This window comes from Manis javanica, chromosome 2 (genome assembly GCF_040802235.1).
Source record: "Manis javanica isolate MJ-LG chromosome 2, MJ_LKY, whole genome shotgun sequence".
Taxonomy (NCBI): Eukaryota; Metazoa; Chordata; class Mammalia; order Pholidota; family Manidae; genus Manis; species Manis javanica.
Genome location: NC_133157.1, coordinates 174,957,161 through 174,980,525, shown reverse-complemented (window position 1 = coordinate 174,980,525; position 23,365 = coordinate 174,957,161). Strand labels below are relative to the sequence as shown.

The 23,365-nt window shown below is 38.9% G+C and overlaps 1 pseudogene; it reads left to right on the top strand.

Annotated features, from left to right (window-relative positions):
* LOC140847953 (prefoldin subunit 4 pseudogene) overlaps window positions 1–23,365 on the top strand; it is a 76,292-nt pseudogene that overhangs the window by 7,551 nt on the left and 45,376 nt on the right.

Here is a 23,365-nt window from a genome sequence, read left to right as displayed (position 1 = left end):
ATGATACTCCATTGTTTGAGGTATCTCCAGTCCAGAGTTCCTAAGGATTAGTTTCCCAGAGACTAAACATCTGGTATTCTGGGGAAGGCTGACCAGGATGAGAAGGAAGGAAGAAGGACATCTGATTACTATATATACAGATTTTTCAGCTAATTCACAGCTCCATACCTCACTATGGCCAATCAATATGCCTACTGTCTCAAGTTCCAAGTCCCCAGTGATCTACAGAGAAAAGCTTGCTTCTCAATATTGTTTCCAATGTAAGAGCCTGGATTTCAACTTCCTTCTACCTACTAAGTTAGTTGCCACCCCACTGTTTGCTTTCCACATGTTAACATTTTTATACAATTTTTTATTAAGGTATTATTGATATACACTGTTAGGAAGGTCTCACATGAAAAACAATGTAGTTACTACATTCACCCATATTATCAAGTACCACCCCTACAGTCACTGTCCATCAGTGTAATAAGATGCCACAGAGTCACTACTTGTCTTCTCTGTGCTACACTGTCTTACCCATGATCGCCCCCCCAGCACCATGTATACTAAACATACTATCCCTCAATCCTCTTCTCCCTCCCACTCAACCTGCCCTCCCCCACCTTCCCCTTTGGTACCCACTAGTCCCTTCTTGGAGTTTGTGAGTATGCTGCTGATTTGTTCCTTCAGTTTTGCTTTGTTGTTATACTCCACAGATGAGGGAAATCATTTGGTACTTGTCTTTCTCTGCCTGGCTTATTTCACTGAGCATAATGTCCTCCAGCTCCATCCATGTTGTTTCAGATGGTGGGATTTGTTTCTTTCTTGTGTCTGAATAGTATTCCATTGTGTTTATGTACCATATCTTATTTATCCATTCATGTACTGATGGACACTTATGTCGCTTCCATATCTTGGCTATTGTAAATAGTGCTGCAATAAACATAGGGGGGCATATGTCTTTTTTGAATCTGAGAAATTATATTCTTTGGGTAAATTCCTAGAAGAGGAAATCCTGGGTCATACCGTATTTCTATTTTTAGTTTTTGGAGGAACTTCCATATTGCTTTCCACAATGGTTGAACAAATTTATATTCCCATTAGCACTGTAGGAGGGTTCCCCTTTCTCTGCATCCATGCCAGAATTTGTTGTTCTTAGTCTTTTCAATGCTGGCCATTCTAACTGGTGTGAGGTGATATCTCATCGTGGTTTTAGTTTGCATTTCCCTGATGATTAGTGATGTGGAGCATCTTTTCATGTGTCTGTTGGCCATCTGAATTTCTTCTTTGGAGAATTGTCTTTTCATATTCTTGACCCATTTTTTATTCAGGTTATTTGCTTTTTGGTTGTTGAGGTGTGTGAGTTCTTTATATATTTTGAATGTTAACCCCTTGTCAGATATGTCATTTACAGATATAGTCTCCCGTACTGTAGAATGCCTTTTTGTTTTGCTAATGGTGTCCTTTGCTGTACAGAAGCTTTTTAGTTTGATGTAGTCCCATTTTGCTGATGTAGTTCATTTTTGCTTTTGTTTCCCTTGCCTGAGGAGATGCATTCAGGAAAAAGTTGCTCATGTTTATATTCTGGATATTTTTGCCTATGTTGTCTTCTAATAGTTTTATGGTTTCATGACTTACATTCAGGTCTTTGATTCATTTTGAGTTTACTTTTGTGTATGGAGTTAGACAATAATCCAGTTTCATTCTCTTACATGTAGCTGTCCAGTTTGCCTATACCAGCTGTTGAAGAGGCTGTCATTTCCTCATTGTATGTCCATTGCTCCTTTATCATATATTAATTGACAATTTGTGCTTGGGTTTATATCTGGGCCCTCTAGTCTGTTCCATTAGTCTATGGTTCTGTTTTTGTGCCAGTACCAAATTGTCTTGATTACTGTGGCTCTGTAGTAGAGCTTGTAGTTGGGAAGCAAGATCCCCCCCGCTTTATTCTTCCTTCTCAGGTTTGCTTTGGCTATTCAGGGTCTTTTGTGGTTCCATATAAATTTTAGAACTATTTGCTCTAGTTCATTGAAGAATGCTGTTGGTATTTAGATAGGGATTGCTTTGAATCTGCAGATTGCTTTAGACACATGTTAACGTTTGTTAACGTTTTTCACTTACTCTCATTCACAATTCATTTTTCCTTTATTCTCAGGACTTGTACTCTTTTATATACCTCCATCTAATCCAGCCCACAACCTCTTCTCTTGCTTTATTTGCTAGCTCAGGAAATGGTACCACTATCCACCCACTTTTAAAAAACAGAAACTGGGACCCATATGTATCTCCTCTCTCATCCTCCTCCCCAACATGTAACCAATCCCTGACTCCTGCTATCCATTTACTCTACTCCCCCAGCACTGCTCAAATCTTTCCTCTGTGCTCTTTGACTCTACCTTTCTAGCCTCCTCCATGTCTTACTCTCCAGAAATAGCTTCTTCCTAGCTAATCTGTCCATCTTTAGATCTTTCCCACTCTAGCTGATTTTGCACACTGAAGTTAGAGTGATCTTTCTAAAGCATAGATTTGATTTATTTTCTTATTTGAAATTCTTTAATGGCTCTCCACTGTTCTCAAAACAAAGTCTGAATTTCATGTCATGATCTAGTCCCCTTTTATCAAATATCCAGCCTCACTCTTGGGACTTTTCTTCAATTAACTTTACACTCCAGCTCTTCTTTAAATTTCCTGAATGTGCTATGCTTTGTTCTACTACTGGGGTTTTAGTATGGATTTTTCTTCACTTCCTGGAACCTCATTTTCTCTTTTCCAGCGTAATCCATGGAGCCGTGTTAAATTACTATTATGTGATCTTTAAGTTTATGCATAGACATCATATCCCCTGGCACAATTCCTCAGATATCTCCAAATGAAGAGTAGTTATTTTTCTCATGTGTTTTCATTGACCCTACGTTTATTCATTTTACAATTTCTTATCTTGTATTGTGTCTCTCCCACTAGACTGTAAGTTCTTTGAAGGCAGGAACTCTAGCATATTCACTATTGATTGCATCTCTGGTATCACAATTTTTAGCATTATAATAGGTCCATATAAATGCTTATTGAGTGGATTAATGAAATGACTTAAGTGTCTGATGCAGTGGAATCCTCTTTTACATTGGTCTTCTTCTGATCATATATGCTTGTCCTTCTATCTGTCTCTATTTCTTTGTCTTTCTTCCTCCCTCTCACTTTTCCCTGCTTTCTCCCTTCCTTCCTTTGTTTCATGTTCAACCTACTGTTTTCTAGTTCTAATTGTTTGCTCTCAGATTCAAACCTCACTTTCTTGGTCTGGGTTCTTCAGGATTAAGTCTGTGTGCTTGCTGAGATTTCAATTGTATATTCATTGTTCAGCAATATTTATTAAGCATCTACTGAGTTAGGTATAATGCTCATTTGAAGATAAATCAGTGAACAGGATTGGCTTAATCTCTACGTCACAGAAAAGAGATTTTAGTTGGAGCATATAGGTGGCAGATAACTTAGTTTTTAGTTTCACAGGTCCACAGATGGAAAGGAATGTATATCAGGACCTATCTACAATGAATTATATGCAGGGCTATTATCTTCATTTGGGCCTGATTTAGATGAGGAAAGTTTAGCTTTTGCAATTATGTTGTTAGGCCATAAAAGAATGCTATAATAGGAACTTTAGGAAGGGGATGAATGTATTTTGCATGTGAAAGGGATATAAGTCACTGGGGGCCAAAGGGCAGATTTTGGAGTACAGACTTAAAGATGATCCCCATTTTTCCAACTCCTGGTGTTCACATCCTTGCATAATCCCTTGTACTTCTGTGTGAGTAGGAGTTGTGACTAGTTCCTAGCCAAGGGTATATGGCAAATGTGAGAGGATAGTACTTCTGTGATCAAGTTGTATGTAAAACTCCATCTTGCTAGCAGGCTTACCCTGTAGACTTTCTCCCTTGCTGGCTTTGAAGAAGTAAGGGGCTGTGTTCGGACTCATGTGGCAGGGAATAATCTCTAGCTGAGAGAAAGAAGCTGAGGCCTGCAGTCCTACAGTCACAAGGAAATCATTCTGCCAAATCAGCCAAAGTGACCTGTAACTCTGCAGGGAAAATCCCAGTTCAAAATACTTTGAAACTTAAATCAGTCAGAGGAAGAAATAAAGTGGGAGAAACCTGTTTATTGCTTATAAGCAGTCATCCACTTTTGCACTCCCATGTCTCGTGCAACTCAGCTGCAGAAGAAGGGACCCCACCCAACCTCTCTGGTCCAGATATGCCATCGCTTGCTCTTATAATTACCTATTGATATGGAGATACTGCTTCTCTTCACCTCTTTGAAAGAGCTATTGATATGGAGATACACTAAGGCCAGGTGAGAGATTCTGGGAATATTGCAATTTTACTCAAAGCCCACCCCTCTAGAAATCTCACCTCACAGTCTACTCATTCTCCATCTTCAGCAATGGTCTGTCCCTATGTGAGAAAACTGGATCATTGTAACCAGACTAATAACATACTATAGCAACAACAATAAAATCATGATAATCCTCAAGCTGGAGGATTCAGCTAGGTTCAAAGTCCTATGCAGAGTAAGTCCATAGCTTGCTCATTCCACAGGCAGTCAGTAGTCAAAAGGGAGGGAGTTTAGAGTAATCACCTTGCAGCAACTGCAGCCAGGGGGCACATCCAGGCCACAGGGACTGCAGAAGACAATAACCTTAAGGGTGATAAGATACGTGTTTTAACAACACTAACATTACAGATGGGTCAATATATAGGGCTATGGGATATACATGCACTAGTCATAAAGATAAAACAAAACTTCTCCGTAAGATGCTCTTACCTATTGGATTTTTGGGTACACTACCATGATCTTTGGGGGCTGCTCTGCTGTTACTCCAGGAACAGACAGGAGGCCAGCTTCCAGGCCTTTTCCCCAAGGTGCCAGAAGTGCCAGCTATTGCTGGTCCATGTGTCAAAATGTCCAGGACCATGTCCACTCAACAGTGTCTCCGGGGTTTAATGCAGTAGGGGCTGGCAGCAGGATGTTACTCTGCTGGCCATATCCTGGTTTCAATAACTCCTCTTTGGTTTGCAAATACAGTTGTATAGGAGAGGCAGCAATGCGCATTAGCATATCCACAGGGCTCAAGGCTCCTTTTTGGGCTTCTCATTCAAATGCTGCAGCACTGTCCATAAATGAACTGATCAGCCCTGTATACTACTGCTGTCCGACTTCAGGCCAGATTTTAACAAACTGTACCTCTCTATCATGCCTGCGCCAGTAGGGTTATATGGTACATAAAACTTCCACTTTATTCCTAATTGCTGCATCCATTCTTGTAATGCATGTCCAGTAAAGTGGGTTCCTTGATTGCTCTCAATCACCTGCGACTAGCCATAGGCTGCAAAGAGATGCTCTAGGCCCCTTTTGGTTGTTTGCTGATCTGCATGACATGCAGGTAAAGCAACCAACATTCCAGTAGCTGTATCCACACAAGTCATGGCATAACGATATCCTTCTGATATGGGCAGAGGCCCAATATAGTCTATCTGCCACCTGATAAAGGGGTATTGGCCCATTAATTATTTTCCTATATTTCTGTGGGAGTCAGTGTAAGTCCCTCTTAGAGCACACAAGGCACTCCTTCCGGGCTCTGCTGACTTCTTCAAAGGTCAACGGCAAGGTCCACTGACGGGCTACAGCCCACATTGTCTTTTGCCCCACGTGCAACAAATGCTGATGTAACTATTGGGTTACATTAGAGGCAGGCTTTCCTTCTAGCCAACACACCTGGGCCAATGTGTCTTCTTCATCATTCTCTGAGGATGCTAAAGACAAATGGCCAGTTACACGATATATGATGAGTGTCTTAGTCTGACCAGAGGCCCATAGGTATTCCCACAACTCTTGCCCCCAAAGGGACTGGTGACCTACAATCCAGTTGGCATGGTACCATGAAGGCAGCCACACAGTCAAGTCCAGATAGATGGTCCATCTGTCAGTGCAGACAACTATAGGGGAGGGCTCCTGTGTGATCATGAGCTATACTGCCTGCAACTCAGCCTATTGGCTGCTCTTCCCCTCTCCATCCTCTATCCATATTGTCTCAGTCTTAGGATGGAGAGCTACATCCCACCACTTTGGGAGCTGCCCACAACTAGAGCCATCTATATACCAAGCATCTTCAGGTATAGGGGCTTTCCCCTCTTGATGAGGGCTCTTGCTACCCATGGCCCAAAAGCAAGTTCTTCCTTCTTTCCACTGGTATACATCACTGGCCCCAATAAGCGTTGGAGTTCTCCACTTAAGGGGCTCATAGAGAGGGCACTACACTGCTGTATATATGCACCCCATTGGCCATCATTGGCATCTGTGCCACGCCACTCTGTAACCTTTGGGCCAGTCTTGCACCTACCCCACTTTGGGATAGGTAGTTTTTACCTTGGTCAGAGCTGTTTGGTGATGGGCTTCATAGCCAGCAAGGCATGTATGGTACATACACAGCAGCCAGTTGCTTCTCTATCAAGGTGTACTGAACTTCTGCTCCTTTCCATAGTTGTGACTAGAATCTAATAGGTTGACATGTCTGTTCAAGTCTCTGCCAAAGGCCCCATCCATAACATCTTCAGTTACATGAACATCTAGCTCACAGGGCCTTGTTGAGCCCATAACACTCAAGACCTGGTCAGCCTTGACTGCTCACTTAGCAGCAGTAAAAGCAGCTGCACATGTTTCATCCCAGCCCCACCTGTTACCCTTTTATACCAGGTGGTTCAGAATTTGTGACAAGTGTGGGATAAGTACTCTCTAGTAGCCCTAAATACCCAAAAACTATTATAATACTGCCATAGTGGTAGGGGTAGAGAAAGCCTGGACCTTGTATTCCTTCTTGGATGTTTATTTTTACCTAACCAGATAATCCCCAAGAACTTTATTGACAAACCAGGTCTCTGAACCTTGGTGCTGTTCACAGCCCATGCTTTCTCCTGTAGATGCTGCAGCAGTCTAGGAACTGCCCCTTCTAAATCTTCAAGAGAATCAGCATGAGCATAATATCATAAAATGTAGTGATATAGCTGCACCATTTGTGGTTTCTTCCATGTGGCCAAGTCCTGGGCTACAAGTCTGTGACAAATGGTGGGACTGTGGAGGCATCCCTGAGGAAGGACAAAGAATATCCACTGCCAGCCTTCCCATGAAGGCAAACTACTTCTGACTTTGCTGTGCTATGTCAATAGATAAGAAAGCATGTATAAGGTCCAAAATGTAATGATATGTCTCTAGTTTATGACTGAGGGTGTCTATAAGAGCTACTATAGAGGGGACAGTAGCATGCAAAGGGGGTGTGACTTTATGCAGTTCCCTGTAATCCATGGTCATATGCCAGGAGCTGTCTGGCTTTTTCACTAGTCACACTGGGGAATTAAAAGGACTATGGGTGAACTTTATGATGCCCACCTTCTCCTACTCCTGTAGTTTCTCCAATTTCCTTGTGCCCCTGGCAATTCATACTGCTTAGTATTTGTCCTCCACTGAAGTAAAGGAAGAGCTACTTGTGTGGGTGCTGAGCATGTCCCCTCAGAACTGCTTTTTATCACATGTACCTTTAGTCTGAACTCAAATGCAGTGGTCTGTAACCACAGGCTCTGAAGGACTTCTACCCTCAAAATATATTCAAGGGTGGGAGAAATGTGCACAGTATACTTCTTTGAGGGTAAATACCCTATCCTCAATGGAATTTGGGCTTTGTTCAGTCTAATTGCCTTATACCCATAGCCATCTATCACAGCAGGGGTCCCAGGAAAATGCTTAATGTTGCCATAAATCAGAGAATATTCACCTCCTGTGTCCATTCAGTGCCAGGACACATTGTACATTCACAGGGGACCAATGACTTGTTAATTTTACATGTGGCCTCTGATCTCCTCCATGTCCCCCAAGCCCATCAATTGAACTGTGATGCCCAGTTGTTGTCCTATGAAGGTGAGGTCCAGACAGAGTCTGAGTACTCTCTCCCAGGAAGTCATGCAGGGACATAGTCCGGACATGGGGCTTTGACTCCAGCTTCCGTGTCCTGGACCTTAGTGGCTGGAAATGCTGCTCTGGCTTTAATGGAGGCCATAGTTCTAACAAGATCCTATTGGGCTGCCCATTGAGTTTTTCTTTCATTACCCCTGCCTTTATTAAATCAACCCATATTTGGGTCTTCAAGACCTTCACAGGGCCCTTTGCATCTCTCCTTTTAGTCATAGCCCATACTTCCCTCTGTGCTTATTGTTGCAACCTCCCCCAGATCTGCTAAAGTACTAGTAGCCTCACTTATGTATTGCCCTATGTGGGGGGCAAGAATAGTCACTAGGAACCCAAAGAGATGGGGGAGCTGTATGGAGCAGCATATTTCTCAATCCTTTGGTGAACCACTCCTCATCAGGGCCCTGCGGGTCCATATTATAGATGAATTTTTCATGCCCAGCTTCATAACACCTGCTGGAGCTCCAGCTAGAGGGTAAGGATCGTAAATCACCCTGATTAGGCCAAACTGCCCTGTTAACTGATGTCAGCCAATCCAGAATTGCCTGATTCTCTGATGTGTGACCACCACTTTGCAACCACTGACATAGGGAAGGGTGATCTGTCAGGGAAGCCAGTCTACCCATTTCAATACCCGAGATAACAATCTTTTCCATCCCTATATCCCAGAGACACAAAAGCTACATAGACAGAGGTTCTGATGGCTTCTCTCGAAACTGGATGCTCATGTCCATCAGCTCATCCTGGGTATAGGGGTGGACCATTTAGTTCTCCACAACGTGGGGAGTGGGCGTCTCCTCACCCAGAGGAGTCTGTTGTTGCTGCATTTTTATTTTCTTAATTACAACTGGGTAGGCCTTTAATATGGGAGAGGTTGGTGCCTTGCGTGGTGGCCTTGGCAACAGATTGGCTTTCAGCCCCAGCCCCTCATCCTCTCCTGTCATCTCTGCCATCTCTGGAGGTGTGGGCACCATTCTTTCCTCCCCTTCCCCCATGGCCTCCTGCAATGTGGATTCTCCATCTGCCTCCTCCCATGGTGCTAATGTATCTTTCAGAAGTGTGATCTGTCTTCTCAATCGTGGTCTCTCTTTCTTAATGGTATCCTGTAGGTCATCACCCAGCTCCTCCAAGCAATGCTGAAGCGTGTCTCTCCCCTGCAAAAGTCTCTCTTTCTCCTCAATAACCTTTTTCACTATCTCAAGAAAAATACATTGTACAATCCTGGCTGCTACGTGGCCAATCAGGACCTCTAAACCGTCTTCTATCTCATGGAGGGCTAATTCCACAGCTTCTGGTGTCTCCACCCTTCCTTAGTTCTGGGGAAGGCCCCACCCCTCTAGAAGGTGCTTTACTTTACACTAGACCAATTCCCCACTAGGTGCTTCTCAATTGGAAGCCCCACAGGGTAAAGCTGAACCCTCTACTGCTGCAGCCACTGGGACCTCCCCACCATCTATAGGGGGTGTTCTAAAGGCAGCCCACCCCAGGGTCACATTCATGTAAACAGATTTTGGGTTCAGAGGTCCTGCCGACTCCCACCAGATGTAACTCTGGCAGGAAAATCCTGGGTCAAAATACCTTTGAAACCAAAATCAGTCAAAGGGAGACGTAAAGTGGGAGAAACCCACTTATTGTGTATGAGTAGTAGTCTACTTCTGCTCTCCTATGCCTCTTGTGACCCGGGTACAGAAGAAGGGACCCCACCCAACATCTCTCGTCCAGATATGCCCTCACTCTCCCTTATAATTACCTATTGATATGGAGATGGACTACTTCTCTCTACCCCTTGGAAACACCTACTGATATGGAAATGCTCTAAGGCAAGGTGAGAGATTCTGGAAATATTTCAATTTTACCAACATGACTTGAGAAATGAAACCCAGTCAGTCCTCCAGTTGTGACCCCAGTCCTCGTTGACATCCTTATTTGCAGCCTAGCAGAGAATGGAGCTAAGTCTGCCTGACACCTAACCCGCAGAAACTGTGAAATAACAAATGTGTGTTGTTTTAAGCTGCTGATTTTGTTCTACAGCAATAGAAAACTACTGCAAGGAGATATATAATCAGTCAGTAAACAGATAAACAGTTTTGAATTGGGTTTAAGATATCTGAAGAAAATACAATTACAGAAAGTTGAGAAATTACAGGAAGTTGAGAAAGTGGCTACTTCAGAAGGGACAATAAGGAAAGTCTATCTTGAGGAGATGTTATGTTGGCAGAACCCAAAGATGTAAGAGCTAGCAATCTTGGGGTATAATAGAGAGCATAAAGACATTTCAGCAGGGAGAGTATTTGATGCAAATACCTTTAAGTAGGAAACAAATAGACTCATTGGAGAATTGAAAGCTGGCCACTGTGTTAGCAAGACAGAGAGTGGTGGCCCCAATGTGCAGGGTTTTGGGCCAAGTGCTAAGGAATTTGGGCTTAATTTGTAGTGCCCTATGAAGTCTTTGAAGGCTTCTTAGCAGGAGAGTGACAAGATTTACCCTTTAGCTATGTTGTGAGGAATGGATCAGAGTTGGGGCTCTAGGACAGGGCAAGGATGAATGATATAGTCATTTAGGAGACTGTAGATGAGAACCGATGCTGACTTTGGTGGAGTTGGTAGAAGAGGTCAAGATAAAGCAGATTCCTCATCATGTGTATAAGACTTTTCTTGGTCTGGCTTCTGATTACCTACCTTTCCCGGTCAACTCAACACTAGTGAACTTCGTCCCTGCACGCCAACTTTCAGTCAAGTTCTCAATGTTAGCTCTCTTTATAGCCAACAGGATCTGACTGAACCTTCTTGTTTTCTTCTATTGCAACTGGTACCTGCATTTCATACCTTCTTTCTGTGCATCTAATAAGCTCTTGGGGACCTGCTATCCCTGTCTGTCCATCCTGATGCTTCTTAAGGCCCAAGCTTGCTGAAATAGAAAAAGATGAAAGAAACAAGGGAAACTAAAAATCACATTATGAGACATTCTAGTAAAATTAATATTCAAGTCAGTTTTTGAATTTGTCAATTTCCCTGTTATTCTGACCCTTTCTTCTGGTGAATTCTGAATAAAAAGCAACAGAAAGTGGAACAGCCTGTGTGCCAAAACAAAGATGGGGAGAAGCCCTGTAATTGATCACATTTTCATTCCTAGAAAGAACACATTTGCAATTTAACCTGGCCTCTGGAACATGAGAAATGAAAAGAATAAACAACTCACTGATGTACATCTACAAGGGCTATTTTGTTTCTCATTTTGTTCAGCATTTCAGGGCTTCTGAGGAATGGATATAAACTAACATGGGGTTAGTAACCATGTATACCCAGATAACAGTTTATATTTCAAATAGACAATAATGTGACCTTTAAAGAAAAAACAACACACGTTTCTATCAGTATTTTTAACTCACTTGATTTTGTTTAAATAATAAAAGAGATTTTCCCATATTCTTTTTTAATATTGAATTTCATAGATGGTGGTACTCAGCCACTATGAGGCAGTTATTATGCTGTGGTTATCTTGGAATATTTTCTCTTATCAGAATGTTCCAGGCTATTAATCATGGTATGCAAAGCCCTTCCCAATGGGTCTAACCTAACTGTCCACCCCTTTGAGCCTCTATACCTATTCTCATCTAAGCCCTGGATTCTAGCAACACCAGACCACTGATTATTCCCTCACCCACCATCCCATGTCATTCTTACAGTTCACCTGCTAATCTTGTTTAAAACACAGATTATGATTCATTAGATCTGGAGAAAAGCCAGCAATTCTGTGTTGTGAATAACCTCTCTGGGGCTACTATCTGTGTTAGATATTTTCAATAGCAAGATTAGGTAGTCTTAACTATTTTTGTTCTGATCATGCCCTCCAACCTTGCAGATTCCTTTTACATGGAACCTTTATCCATGGGACGACCCCAAGTCATTCTCACAGCTTTAGGTCAAATCTTACCTCCTTAGGTGAATGATTTTTTTCCTGTTAAGAGAGAATTAATAACTTTCTACTCTAGTAAAAATGAAAAATAAATGAACAAACAAAACAGACATATAAATACAGAGAACAAACTGGTTGTTGTAGGGTAGAGAGGGTGGGGGAGATGGGTGAAATAGTTGAGAGATAAAGAGGTACAAACTTGCAATTATAAGTCATGGGGATGAAAAGCAGTGTATGGAATATAATCAATAATATTGTAGTATCTTTGTATGGTGGCAGATGTTAACTGTACTTACCATAGTGAGCATTTCATAATGTATGTAATCATCAAATTACTATGTTGTGTACCTGAAACCAATGTAATACTGTGTATCAACCATACTTCAATTAAAACAACAACACTTCCTACTCTAATGACTTTCCCATACTGTTAGGATAAAATGCAGAGTGCTTGCCAGGCTTACGAGGGTTACATCTCTAAGCCCTTTTCCTGCCACTTTCTTTTGCTCACTCCCAAACTAGTATTGCTCTACCTGCAACATATCAAACATGGTCTTGTTTTAGGGATCTTGAAAAAAGCTTACTCTTCCCATTACCTGCCCTCAAACCTTGATCCTTCATTTTATTCAAGCCTTTGATCATATATCCCCTCTTCAAATAGGTCACCCCATTGAGCTGACTCAATTTCAAAGCTGCCTGGATGAGATTGAAATAGAGGCTAAAATACAGCCTCTGCTTAATTTGCTAGGAGAGATTAATTAAGATTAAGCAGAAGCAAGAGAGGTCACATCAGAAATCTCTTGATTTCAGACAAGTCAGAAAACTCTTGCAGTAATCCAAATATGAGAAAATGAGGACTGGGGTGATTGCCATGGAAGCAGAAGGCCATGTTGGTGCCCAGGAAGGGCTGCATATACCTGAAGGAAGGTGCCTTTTTCTCATGTGCCCAAAAGGTCTTAAGTGGGCTAGCAATTGCCCAGCTCTTAGAGTGGTCTTCCTTGACAACCCAATTTAAAATAATAACCCATTCACTGTGTCTATCCCCTTACTCTGCTTTAATTTTCTTCAAAAAGATGACTAAGATATTTTGTCATATATGTCATTGATTTGTTTTTGTTGTTTGTCTTTGCAACTTTGAATGCCAACTCAGTTAACAGAAGAGACTTCATTTTCTGTTTTTTTTACTGCAATACATCTAGTACCTAGAATAATATATGGTATAAAGTAAGCATTCACATAAATATTAATTGAATCAATGAATGAATGAATATTCAGAACTTCCATAAAACCTAGAATAGGGAGGTGTAAGACAAATATAGGCACAAGTTTTAACTTTACTACTTACTAGCTGTGTGAAATTAGGCAAGTTGCTTATCTTCTCCAAAAATATTTCCTCATCTGTAAGGGGCAATAATAGAGGTACATGACTTGTTGGTGGGTGGGGACAATGACATGGGATAATGAATGTAAAATTCTTAATTTATTGCCTGGTACATAGTATTTATCACACCTATTGCAGTTTTAAAATTTTTGTTTTTTTCCCCTTTGGTTATGAACTCCATGAGAGCTCTTATTATAGTGCTTAGTGTGCAATAGGTATCTAAGAAAACCTGTTTTCAATAATTCATTTATAAATATTATTTATTGAGTTACTACTCTGTGCCAGGCCCTCTGCTCTGACACTGGGTGTACATAATAAAGAGTGCAGACATAAGCCCTCATACCTTCTGTGCAGTAATGGAGACAGACACAAACAAAAACAAACAAGGAAACTTCTACAGTTTGTAATATTGCAAGAAAGAAATTAACAGGGAACTGTCATAGAATGATCATTAATGAAATATTTCTTAAACATTTTTTGGGGAAGGGTGAAGACTATGGGTAGTATTTGTATATGCTTATTTTAAATATCCACTGATACCACATTGAATTTATTAGCAATATCCTTTTCTTTGTCCATGACACAGAAGATGGGAGTTGTGGGTATCTGCAATCATTTCTGACAGATTTCTCAGGTAAAAGAATCCTGGTCAGTGGAGGAAGGTGGGGTGATACTTATAGAGAATCATTTCCAGCTACATCCTTCCAGAGTGACCAATATAGGATATAGGTTGTATCCTGTATACAGGTTGGTGGATTACCAGGAGGTGAAGGTGAACCTCCAAAGCACTCTGCTTAGATCCTTCTTTGCTGAAGGATATTTACTTACATCTTTACTTCTTTCCTTTCTTCATTCTCATTGCTCATCTTACCACTCCCTTTAGTGGTCACACCTGTCAAGTCACTTCTATGCTATTCTCTTCCTTTACTTCCCTTTGTTCTTTTAGGAAGAACTATCTTTCCTAATTCTCTTTATTGACTGACATGAAAATATATTATTTTTAAAAACCCATGCAATGAGCTAGCCCTGTCATTAAATCATACTTTGGCCATTTTTCATATATGAAATTATCAATTTTATCCTTTCTTCTTCAGACTAAGTTCAGTGTTAGGGAAATGTTCTAGAAGATAGAAGATTTTTGGTTAAATATTCAAAATGGAAAATGAATTAAAATTTTTATTCTCTGAGATGTGTTGAATAACTTTTACCAATACAATAAACACACATTTAAAAACCAGTTCTAGCACTCTTTTTCTTAAATATCATACCATTTTAAAATAACAAAAATAAATTTAGATTTACTTATTTGGGAATAATACTATGAACAAAAATATCTCATTATGAAATTCATTAGCTCTATTTTTAGCAATGTGGCTACTCCTTATTTGTATTCTATTTTAGAGTATGTTATATATATATTAATGTACTGCTTAAGCCTGTCTTCATTGCCTTATATAATGTTGAGTTATGCCTTTGACTATTACCTTAGTTTATTTATAAAAGAAATGTGTAAGATGTTCACTATAGTACTCTTTATAACAGTTCAAAGAGTTGCTGACTCAGAGTGGCATATCAGCTCTGTTTTGCTTTCAACATTTAATGAGAGGCAGTCATTTGAATCTCTTTCATCAGCCTGAAGCCTGAATTTCCAAATGTTGCATATAAGTGTTCATTGGATTTGTGTTTCATTCTGGTAGAGATGTTCTTCTAATGGATTTTGCCTGCAGCTGGTGGTATTCATTGAGCAATGGTGGAAATCAATTAAATTATCTTATTTTTCTGTATAAAAATGGATGACTTCATAAGTGTACAAAATTTTAAAGGGAAATATATTTTAATATTAATGCATAATTTAACTTGAATCCACATTCAATCTATTTTAATAACTGGCTCATTCTTCAGGAAGGGAGATGCAATGATTCCACCAGGTATGACAGATAAAATTTCACTTAGGCCAATTCATTTGGTGCAATGGAGAATTTTAAGTGCACATTCAAAATCTCCCATTGCTTTAGGCCAGTTAGAAATAAGATGATGGAAATTCATTATTTTTCCTTTTTCCTCTCCAAAGAATGATATATTCTTGTGGTTCATTATATGGTAAGCAAGAGAGAATAAAAGGAATGGAATGGGAAACTGTAATCTTATAATGCTATAACAACTTTTTATTTGTATATCTCAAATACAATGGCCTTTTCCATGGTGAATTATAATTATCGCTCTCGAGTATGCCTACCCCCAAAAAATCCAAAAGATGCGAACAGTTTAGTTTAATAATTGTTTTCTAAGTCCTCCTGTTGAATCATATATCTATGGGCTTCATGAGAAAAAACTACTGATTGATTATATTAATTTGCTAGAGAAGCTCACAGAACTCAGGAAAACACTTATGTTTACCAGTTTAATAAAGGGTACTGTGAAGGATACAAGTTAACAGCCAGATGAAGGGAGACACAGGGCAAGGTCCCAAATAAAGGAGCTTGTATCCTCTTGGAGCTTGGGGCCTGGCTCCTTGGCATGTGCAGGTGTTCCGGTTCCCCAAGTATAGATACACTCCCCAAACAGAGAAGCAGGATCCAACCGAGCAGAGCAGATGCAGCAGAGCAGGGCTGAGCAAGGCTCTTCTCGGGGGTTTTTGTGAGGGCTTCATTGCATGGTCATGATTGACTAAATTATTGGCCATTGGCTGATTCAGTCTCCAGCCCTGCCCTTGGTTGGGGTCCAAAAGTCTCTCACTAACATGACAAAACACCCATTTCATCTTTAAGACTGTGCAATGTTTTCAGGAACTGTGGATAAAGACCAAATACACCTGGGAAATATATATTTGATCATATGAATAAATAAATGTTTTTCATTTATTTATTCATATGTCATTATATCATAGGGATAAATAATAAAACATATCTTGAAGGGCTTTTGTGAGGATAAAATGAAAAAAGTGAATATCGAAAAATTTGTTGGCCATGCAGAGTTGGAGTTACCTAGAAACCATGGGAAATACAGGTGGATTGTCTTTATATATATGAATGTATACAAAAATGGGTAAACAGGAGATCAAAATTAGAGCTGTAATGACAACACAAAGAAACAACTGATCTTTTTATAGAATATGTTGAATATTTCATGGACATAAAAAACATTGAGGAGATATAGATAAGGAATTAATTAAGATAATTTCTAGCAGGTTAGTAATTATATGTAAAAGGCTTTGTGACGAGTAAGACAGGGTAGATGCTCTGGCATGTGGAGTATTTTCTTTGTGACAGGCCCTGGTGTAAGCATTCCAGTATATACTTCACCTAATCTTTACCATGATCCTATCTTATAATCATTTCCATTTTATAGCTTTAATATCTGAGGCACAGAAAAATTGAGTGACTTGTTCAAGGTCATTCTCTTAGTGTACACTAATACCAGGATTCAAACCAGAAGCTCTTTTCTTGCTGTACAGTAATCCTACAGCCACCCCTAGTACACATAGTGTTCATGTTGGAGAAGGTAGTTTTTGAATATGTAAGAATCTTATAGGGTTGGTAAATTTAAATTCTGTCTTACTAAAGTCCCAAATTATGATCCTCTCAGTACAGCAGATAAAATAATACTACCAAACCAAATGTGAAAGCAAAGTCCTAGCACTTTAAGGGTGTTAGGGATAATGAGATGGGGTTCTATTAAGGATGCTACTAATATTACTAGACCAAGCCTAGGAATCCCTGAATCCAGCTACTTCTTTTTCCAATAAAGTCTCTAAAGAATATACATTGAAAAAGGAATGGAGCCAGGCAAAAATAACACATATTAAGTAGGATTAAGTCCTAAATTCCAGAGAAGTCTTCCAGTGAGTGAGGCTTGAGCACATGGGGAGCTCCATTTTCCTAAGCTTCATAGGCATCAATTCCTTGACATCTGAGCAGTCTGGAATATCTGCTCTGGTTCTTCCATCATTGTCCAGCCTGAAACTGAAAACCAACCACTCTCTTGGGGTTCTAGTCTCATCATAGTCTAGAGGCCACCCAATCCTGCTCCCTGTTCATATGCTTAGATGTGGAACAAAGGAGAGAAAGAGAGTGGTTTCCAAAGGAGGAAAGACTTCCATGCCTGAGATATGACAAAGATGTAAGCACTCAGCAAATTTTTATCACTTCCCTCACATTCTCCTCCTTTGACTGGATTATAAACAACTTAAATGTATTACATCCTTTTATATCCTTCATATTTTTAAGGTAACATGACTTAGTGGCTAATAGCAGAAATTTTGATATCAGGTGAACCTTGCTTGAGTCTTCTCTCTGCCACTTCCTGTGTGCTTTAAGGGAAGTTATTTAATTGCTCCAAAGTCTAAATTTCTTCACTTGCAAAATGGGGACTGTAACAGTACTTACCTTATAGACTTCTTATGAGATACAAACTAAAATTACAGGAAACAGCACTGGTGTCTCTACTTTAATAACCCTTTAATAAAAACCATCTATTGCTATTATTTACTATTATTTTTAACCATCAAGATTATGCTCAATGAATACTTTTTGAGCTCAGTTACTGATTCATCCTCTCCTGTGTAAAACAGCTGTCATTGCAAATTTGCAGCCAATTTAGAGTCTGTAAAGCACCAAGTACAGACATTAGGTAAAATGAGCATAAATGCGTATATTGTGTTGAATTCTAATACCAATTTATTTTATTCATACTTTGCTCACAGATATGTCTGGGGGTAAAATATATATGACAATTTGACTCCAGTTCAAATGTGAAATTACTTTAGAATCTGAATAAATTTGCTCTGTCTTCTGTTTTTTCAAAGCAGAAAGACACAGGAGAATAAAAGGTAAATTCAGAGGTTTTCCCTATCCCTACATGAATTGTAAAAATAGGGGTCACTGGTACCTAGGAAAATAGTAATAGAAAATGTAAATGCTCCCAAAATTAATCTTAGAACACAGCTGAGGTGGTGGGAATATTTAAAGCCTCCTCTGTGGTTTAAATAATATATGAATTAATCAATACCTACTTCAGATCTCCACTTAAATGCTTCAGAGGCATCTCCAACTTAGTATGTCCTAGACTGAACCCTTGTGAACGCCTCCACTTCCTAACTTGGTTTCTCTTTCAGCCTTCCCATTTATAGTAAATGATGCCATACAGTTTTAAAGTCAGAACCTGGCTTCTTTTCTCCCTAATTCCACTTTGTCCCATTTTTCTCCATGTAACCCATCAGCAATTACCATGGATCTAACCTCCAAAATAAATGTCAGCCTGCTCACATGTCTCCTCTCCATGGCCAACACAAGTCCATTCTTGGATATCTGAACAGCTGCAGTATCCGTCTGGTTCCTCTCTTCAGTGCCCCTCTTCATTCTCTCAGTTCCATTTTCTGCACTTCAGATAGAATGATCTCTTACCAAATATAAATCTGATCACATGCCTCACCTGCTTAACTCTGTTGTAATTTACCATTGCAATCAGAAGAAAATTTAGACTCTTTTACCATGGCTAGCAAGGTATGGTACCTTGAACCTGACCTATACCTGTGGCTCCATCCTCATCTTGGGCAACCATTGCCCTTGTTCACTATCCTTTAGACATCCCAGGTTTCCTCCAGGGTCCTGACCACCCAAGGTCCTGACCTATAGCTTTTGCGTTTCTTCTCTCTGTGTTGACTCATTCTCCCTCCAGAGTCTCTTACTGATGACTCCAGTCACTCTTCAGTTTCATTGCAAGTGCTGTTTCCCCAGAGAAGCTTGGGCTGGACATTAAATAAGTCTCCATGCTCATTATCTCATTATTTCTACATTATCACTACTTTTTTCTTTCCCAGAACTTGACATTTTGTATTGCACATACACATATACACTTTTGTCACTAATGCATATATATTTTTTGCTTGTCTAATGCCTGTGAACTAACAAATAATTCAAGATATGTAAAGGCAGGACTATGTCTCTAGTTTACCAATGTGTATTCAATACCTAACATTGTGTTTGACACATAGTAAGAGGTGCCTAAATATTTGTCCACTGAATGAATAAATGAATCTTATAAATATAGTAAAAGCTGGACTATCTGGAATATCTCTAGACAGGTTACCTATGAAAACTACATAGTGAAACTTTGTAGTTCTAAAGAAAATTCTATGTTTAGAAGTCACCTTTTCATGGTAAGGAAAATACACAATAATTCTAGAAAAAAATCAATTTGTTTTAAAATTTTACATGTTAAGTAATAATTAAAGTATAAGTAGAAACATAAGTAAAAGAAAACAATGAGTAAATTAAACATACTTGGCAAAATAGTTTAGAAACTTCAGGTTGTTGTAATGCTTTCCGTTTAGTTACCTACACTGAGTCTTGGCTAACTTATGAAGACCATCATTTTTGCATTTAACAATAAAATGCAAATAGATAAAACTTTCATAATTTTCTCTTGCTGGCTAACCATGCCAGGCAGTGGGCTAGACTTAAAGAAATGCACGTGGAGAAAATTGCTGAGTCTGTCTTCAAAAGGATCTACAGCCTGCAGTAATGGTTCTCCAACTTCAGTAGGCCTCAGAACCATCTGCGTGTGTTTCAAGATGCAATCCTGGACCTCACTCCCAGGGATTTTGATTCAGTAAATCTAGAATGACATCTTAGGATCTACAATTTAAAAAGCTCCTTAAATTATTCAGAGGAAGATATTCTTTGGGCCCTAATTTGGACAACACTAAAATAGCTGGACAAACTCATAGCAAGGGAAATATTACCATCTTGTGGGACAAGAGCTATGACAAGGCAAGCATGAAGTATGAAATTTTGAAGGAAGAGGAGCTCACCCATGTTTAGGGATAACTGCTAAACCAAGGCCTGAAGGATAAATAGAGATAAGTCAGGTGTGGGAGCCATGAGGTCAAAGTATTTCAGGCATATGGAAATGCATGTGGATCTCTTCAATAGTGAGAAAAGTGTAACCCTGGGAAGGATGAGTAGATCTGAATAGCTGCAGTGGGTGGGGTTGGTTTATGAAGCCTGAGAGGTCAACAGGCCTGTGTTACACCTTACTCTGTTCAGCTAGGAGTTTGACTTAATCTAGCGGGTGTTAACAATGACACAACTGCATATGAATTCATACATACACAAACACACCCATACTGTATTTATAGAATTATAGATGAAGAGCAGAGAGTGTCTGGAGGTGTGCAGTATGAAATTCAGGGAAACCAGTTATGAGATTTTCACAGTTATGCAGGTGAGAGATGGCAGGAATGTGAAATAAGATACTGTGACAATGGAGAAGCCAGGAAATGAACAGATGTGAGGGATATGTAAGAGAATTGATAGAATTTGATGATTGCTTGTACATGAAGGATGAGATAAAGGAGCAGGAGGACTTCTTGAATTATAGTTTGACTATGTAGAGTATAGACATTAATAATTAATTAATGACTAGTGAACTAATTACCAATAAAGATAAATAGTCATTTTGGTTTCTACTAGTAGCAATACAAGGATGAAAAGCCAGAGCTCTAGGAAAGAGAAAAAATTTCAGAGATGTATTGCAACACCTGTTCCTGCATTAATATTAGTCTTTATATATCTAAATAAAATTTAAAAATAAGTTAAAAACTCTAAGCATTTAAAACATTATAAGTAATATTTTATAAATAACTGAAGTTTTAAATTATACAGTTGATCACTAACAGATATCTAGATTTATCCAGTGTTAAGAGAGATAAGTGGAGAGTATTGCCTTGAAATCAACTGACTTCTGGTGTTGCTGTATGTTTCAACCTTCCCTTTCACAATTAGGGGTATCATAACTCAAGTTATATTTGCTTCTGAGCAGAATATAACTGTACCTGAGTTAAAATCCCTACAAGAGGGTGTGGTTAGTTTGTGTTTGGTAAGGCTAGAAACTCTCTGTAATTAAAAATTCTCCAGACTGTATGAGAGTAAGGAGAAGAAAGTTGTCTTCTTGTATTTAGCAAACCTCTTGGTTCCATAGGAATGATATTCACTCTAGGCTGGGCTAAATTATGGCTGAAAAGATGGATTAAAGATGGAGAAGGAGTTTCTTCAGCTCAGATGAACAGAAAATAATATTGCAAAGAAGAGAGTTGGTTGTTTGCAGAGAAGAAAGTTGGTTGAATTATTTTGTATAGCTAGAATAAAGCTAAGTCACATCTAGAGCATTTATCAGTATGGTTGAACTGAACTGAAACATACATATTTAAATTCTATTTATATTCATCTAGATTCCTCCATCTTTTGTGTTTTCTGTGATTGAATTATTTCAATAATATGACTTTTTAGGTCTTATGTAAAATTAATAGATTAATTCCCTATGGGTATTATTAATATTAATGTAATGACTTCAAGTAACACATATCATACATTAGTTGCCTGTGGCCTGTTTTATAGTGTCAGTTCCAACTTTGCTATTTAGATGAGGAATTACATAATTTTAAAAATATTAAAAGCATTTCACTAACCATTTCACACACAGACTGCATTGCATAAAGTCTTACCAGGATATAAAATGCTTCAGTAAGTGTTACCTAACATTTCTATAGGAAACTCTGTGCTAGATTTCTTTTCTTGAGACTCTTTTTTAAATTATAGTCCCAAATGATTAATTTCCACACTTAAGAGAAGGTGGGAAGAGCTTTAAGGCCTGACTTTGGTGTGGAGATGTTCTTCACACATATAAAATAATTCACACACCACAAAGGGAAAGTTATAAATGACAGAGGAATTTTATATTATATTCTAAGAAGTGCTTATTTAATCTCAGGGTAACTGTTATGTATCTATTCTCTTAAAGTCCTACTTTCTCATCTACTCTGAGAAAAAGGTAAAAAATAGTCACCTGAAGTGAAACATGAAATGACCCGGAGTTTAATCAAGATCCCACAGGATGCACAAAATCACCTAATTCTGGGTCCAGTGTATAAAACGACAACCATTTAAAAATATCTGTGTGGTTTTCTGGGAAGGAAATCATTAACAGAATACTTAAAGTAAATTGAAATAAATAATTAAGGCACTGCATGACAGATTTTTTTTTATTAGCAATAAAAAAAAAGCAAACAGTATGTAAAGTAATCCTTATTTTATGTAAATAAAGTCAAACAAATCTTTTTAGGATTATTTTGACCAGCACTCACAGGTATATTTGAATTTAGGACTTTATCAGATGTAGTTTGGTCTTTGAAAATAAAAAGTTACAATCATAGGAAGAAGAGAAAAAAAGAAGTTTTAGTACTCTGATAAGTGGTTTTCTATATCTGGAATTGAGAACTGGTTCAAGAATTCACTTAACATACATAAAATAGAATGTATTGTGTTATAATAGAATTAACCACAGTTAATGTAGTTCAAATCATGGTCTCCAAGGAAAAATGATCTTTATAAAACCATGCATTATTGACTGAAAGAATTCTACCCTCTTCTAGCCACAGTTTTCTTTAAAAGATAAGACTGCATTTTGAAAACCAGAGGTTACTCCTCAATTCCACTCTGCTAACTGTCTAATCCTTATCCACAGTTTTCTAGTGCTAATCTTGAATCACTTGACACAGACTTCGTTTGCAAGGGTCCTGAATAATGTTAGAGAATAACACTATTATCTCTGTAAATTCTCAAGAATCAAAGTTAATGATTATATCTAAATACTACTGGGATTGCCACATGGCGGCTTGTTAGCATTTGTTTCCTCTATTTTCTTTTGGACCATTGCACTTATTTGGCATTCACTATTATAAAAAATATTTAATTGCAGTTAAGGGAAAACACATATCAAGCCAGTCTATTTTTGAGGTAACGGTATTTGGTTCTCTATGTTATGTATTTATTCTCCTTCTGTTGCCTCTGTCAGAATGTAAGAACAAGTGTCACATAGCTTTGGAGCAAAGGTAAACAAATCCTTGAATTGCCCACAGAGTTTGCCAAGTGTGGAGCAGCTGCTATCGGGGGACAGAATCACAGAATGTAGTTAAACAGAAATAGAATATTCAAAACAGGACATGAGCAGCCGGGCTGGCCTAGTGAAACAGAAAGGAATAGCAAATTTTACTTCAATGCTCTCTCCCTCCCTTAGGTCTGCCA